We start from the raw sequence: 4,843 nt of genomic DNA, 5'->3' as shown, positions 1-4,843 counted from the left end.
TCAACCCTAACGCAACTGTTTCTCCATTGTTTTGCCCTGTTGGCTCTAAAGCTCATAAAGTGAGGATCAACGAAGATCGCTTCAACCCAAAAGGGTCGACATTGGGGTCTTAAGTGAGGATCAACAAGCCACTTAAGCTTTGAGCTGAGTCACCTAAATTGCCCATAACTGCAGGTAGGCCAAATAAAGCCACCTTCACCCTGGATGCGACAAGTGTGATCTCGTGATACCGGAACGGAACAGGACAGTCATCTCTGTGGACACAGAGCAGAACATGAGGAAGAGAGCGAGCATTCGAGAGCTTAACAGAGATAATGATGGACTTGATGAGATAAAGAGGTATATGGGGAGAGGGAGAGATAGTGTGAGGGGATTATTCAAATTGACGTGGTGACCTGGAAGCTGCGTGCAGAGTGTGAGAGAGAGGACAGACAGGGTAGAGATATGAGAACTGAGGGTTGTTCTGCGATATGTGGAGAGGTGAAACATGTGTGAAACAAAGGGAAGACTAATAAAGTTGGCTAGTCATGGTTGGAGAGAAAGATGGTAGAATAAGGGAGTTTAGTGGGTCACAACTATTTTTCGGAGGAATGTTTCTTTTTTGTTTTATTTTGATAAACCGATGCTTGTGTGAAATCTTGTATTTTCCCTACACAGAAAAAAATCATGGTAATATTACATCTAGAAAGGGATACATCTTTTATGTCAGAAAAAATGTGTAATTTAACCACTTTTCTATTGTAATGACGCTTTTTCAGTCTAAATTGAGGTAAAATTGCTTCATAAAAGAGGTAACATTCAACCTTCCAAATTTACACAATTTTTTACTGTGTAGATAATAATTTTTCATTATGTTGATCCCAAACAAAAGGTTATCTTTAGTACCGAAAATAAACCCGAAATTTGATAATTCGTTTTTTCCACTCTAACTAAATCGATAATCGTTTTTTCCACTCTAACTAAATTTTACCAATTCAATTTCAACAATTTTGTTGCACTATTTGAACAAAAAAGTACTTAAATTTCATAAAACCTTGTATTTCCTTAATTTTTTTAGTTAAAATGGGTAAAACATTTTATTTAAAGGTGGGCAAACCCGTTCTTTTTTAGTAGCCGCTCATTTTTGCTCGCTCACTAAGGGACCATTCATAAACCACGTGGACACTTGTTTGGTAATCTCGACCTCCCCCCTCGTGGACAATTGTCCGTACAAAAAAATCTTTTTTGTATGGAGCATGGACAATCGCCATACCCCCCCCCCCCCCTAAAGTGTCCACGTGGTTTATGGATGGTCCCTAAGCAGAGCGGTTCTTTTCTCTTTCGCTCTATTTCAATTTTAAATTCGAAAATAAGGTTATTTTAAAGATTGATGCAATATTTATGGTTTTTTATAGGACTTTTATAAGGCTGGTACAAATTCCACCCCCCCCCCCCCCCTCCCCCAATCTTACATTTTTTTCAAAACGAATGGTTACAAAACAACTGAACTAATGTAAAATGCATTTTAAAACACATTTTCCATGCAAATATTGAAACTATGGCTTGTCACTTTAACTTTTATCGACCCCGGCTAGAGCTGAGGGACAACAACTTTGAAAAATATTTTCATCGGCCTAAATCAATAAAATAAACGATAAGATTCGCTTGCAAGCCATAACCATGGCGGTATCTGTGTCAAGATTTCTACTCGAACATAAAATTTCGAATAATAAGACTTAAATCGAAAATAGCTAATAATTTTATGGAATTGCATTTATTTCCGCTAAAATCAAACAAATGCTTTTTTGAATTTAACATTCTGATTTAATCGATGAAGTTTATAAATGCCAAAGTTTAATCGGGTAAGAGGATTTTTTTCTAAAATCTCCTGGGCTTTTAAGGCTCTGGAAGGCATCATAGGGGGATGGCGTCGCTATTTTTAGACCACGTTTTCCACTTTTTCTCCATCAAACCGACTACTTTATCGGCTTCATTTTGCTGGGCGAGATAGGACGCCGATTATTTTTAGACGATGACTCAGCACTTTTCCACTCTCGCACTTAAAAAAAAACCAGATGGCAGCACGATGTAACGCCACGTCCCTATTCCAGATAGGCCATTTGGCGGCCATGTTTGTTTTAGAAAAACATTCAAAGCTTGATTCAGAATGTTTCAATCAAAAAATGGTTTTCTTTGTGTTGTTTGTAGAAGCATTTTATATAGAGTGATATTTTTTAAATTTCAATTAACTATTTCTGGACCCTGAATTCAGAACCAACATTGACAGTCATTGCCTCAAGAGTGAAGGACACCTTCTACGACCTTAAATAGATTTTTTCCAAGTTATGCACATTGAAATGCTCAAACTTGTAGTTGGGTAATACTTTAAAAATCATACATCGTGGGTCTCGTGGCGCAGGGGTAGCGGCTTCGGCTGCCGATCCCGATGATGCTATGAGACGCGGGTTCGATTCCCGCCTTATCCACTGAGCTTCTATCGGCTGGTGAAGTAAAACGTCGGTCCCGGTTTCTCCTGTCTCGTCAGAGGCGCTGGAGCAGAAATCCCACGTTAGAGGAAGGCCATGCCCCGGGGGGCGTAGTGCCAATAGTTTCGTTTTTTTTTACATCTTTACTATTGGACTAATCACAAACAAAACTAGTTAACTGAAAATAAGGTGGATTTGAAAACTTTTAAGTTGTGTTCAGATATTGCCATAAATGCTATTAAAAGTATTTTAATGAATATTGATGAGAAAGTTGCTTTAGAACCCCATCTAAAAATGTCTATTCGACTCTCAAAAAGTCGGGCAATAGCCGCTCTTTAACCTGTTTTTTTATGTTAAAGTATTCGGAAAAGTACCTAGGAACAACAGCAAAGGCCATCAGAGCCAACCAAGACCCCTACACAATCCCCCTTCCCTTCCCACGCCTTGTCTTTAACATCAATCCCTTCCCTACTAACCCCGAGTAGGCCGCGGGTAATCGGCTCCCCTCCCACTAACATTTACACACAAGATCCTCTGTAATTACTCTTAGCATTAAGAACAATGTAATTACAAAAGCCGACTCGGTCCTAACCAGGTCCCAGTACCGAAAAGGACATAATAAAAATAAATTTATGAAAAAAAAAAAATTCGGAAAAGTACACCGTGGGACAAATTTGACAAATTCACTACAACTACAACAATTTGGTGGGGATTCTATGAATTATATTAACAAACTTCAAAAAAACTCAGGTGAAAAAAAAATTCATCTTGGAACAGTTCTTTAAAAAAAAACAAGGTTTCTCTTTTTTGTGAGCCGTGGTTAGTTCGCTCTTTTTAGTGAATCGGCTCTTTGAGCGGTTCGCTCTTTTTTTGTCCACCTCTAATGTTGTTTAAATTATACGTATGACGAGCATATCACAAATTTTTTGAAATTTTTTTGAACAAAATTTGGATTGTCTCAATGAGATGACTTTTCCAATAAAAGAACAGTGTTGTTTAAAAAATGCCCTATAAATTGATGATAAAATCTGCGGAAACAAAATTCACAAGACAAGGCAGTATGTGAAAAAGTATAGTTTCTTGAGAGTTAAAATATAGTTTATCGGAAAGTTATCTTTGAAAACAACTATTGTTGCTTGTTGTAATATGTTTGTGAGCTTTACCCTTATTTAAAAACAAACAAGGTGGTTGGAATATTTGAGTAACTTTTCCCAATCTTTCAAATGGAAGTGAGAAGAAACGAAACCCGTTCAAACCACTTTTTGATACCTGTTTATCAATTCTGATGCATTAAGGCTCATTTAGAAAAACTTTGCTTGTGTTTTTTCTTTTTTTCTTTTATCTTCGAGCTTATGTAAAATATGTATGAACTTTTCGAATAAGTGTGCACTTGCGCTTCTATTTTTATTGCTTTGTTTAAAAAAAACTGGGTTTAATGCAAAAATTAAAAAAAAAAACTTCTCGGTCAGATTCTGCAAAACCCATAAAAAACATAAGCATATGAAAAAACGGTTATTTTTACCTTTAAAATAACAAGAAGACATGCCAAAATTATCGGAGCTGGACATAAGCAAAATTAATAAAAAAAAAATATTCAGAACTTAAAAAAATGTATCCAATATTCAATTATCCTCGGATAATAAGTTCATCAAAACTAAAACCAAAAACATTTTTTTTAAAAGCACACAAACCGTCGTAGAAAGTGAAAGCAATTTGTATCGTTTATGCCAATCCATTTGGACTCTGCAGAAGGTGCCGCAAACAATAAAAAGCTGCAATCCCAACCCAGTACAATGCAATGGTTTACCGATAAAAAAAACATAGATCTTATTCCAATCACGTAACTACCGCGTTTCCTAAATTGAGCACCCAGCTGACTCATTTACACCACACATGCTTATTTTTGTCACTCAATCAGCTGGCAGACTCATACCAACAAAGCAGAGTGGCGCAGTGGAAGCGTGCTGGGCCCATAACCCAGAGGTCCGTAGATCGAAACTACGCTCTGCTAACAAGTGGGAATTCTTTTTTATCAATACGAAATGCCACAGTGACTGTTTATTCTGAACCACATTTCCCCACCCCCTAATTGACCAATAAATCAACTGAACTGTAACTCTAAACCAGTCTCTGAACTTTGACTTGGTCTCTGGTCATCTGGGACAGCTTGGGGCACCGGCGGCGGAGGTTTATGTTTTGGACACAGTTTTGCGCTCTCGCTCGGCAATTTAGAGTGACGGCTGTTGATCTTGCGCGATTTGAGCAGAGTTGCAGCGGCTCCAGATCGCCAGCTTGTTTGATGATTCTGTTCAATTAGCCGTGATGACATAATTTGATTTCGCAGCATCCCTTCGCTCTTATGTTGACACGGGTAAGCG

At 37.7% G+C, this 4,843-nt stretch overlaps 1 non-coding gene across 1 annotated transcript; it reads left to right on the top strand.

Moving 5' to 3' along the window:
• The first annotated feature begins 4,404 nt into the window (after positions 1-4,404).
• Trnam-cau lies at positions 4,405-4,476 on the top strand. Its single transcript has one exon. It is a non-coding gene; the product is annotated as a tRNA-Met (tRNA).
• Positions 4,477-4,843: the final 367 nt, after the last annotated feature.

The sequence above is a fragment of the Culex quinquefasciatus genome, chromosome 2 (genome assembly GCF_015732765.1).
Source record: "Culex quinquefasciatus strain JHB chromosome 2, VPISU_Cqui_1.0_pri_paternal, whole genome shotgun sequence".
In the NCBI taxonomy this organism is placed as follows: domain Eukaryota; kingdom Metazoa; phylum Arthropoda; class Insecta; order Diptera; family Culicidae; genus Culex; species Culex quinquefasciatus.
This window is presented reverse-complemented; position numbering and strand designations above follow the sequence as displayed.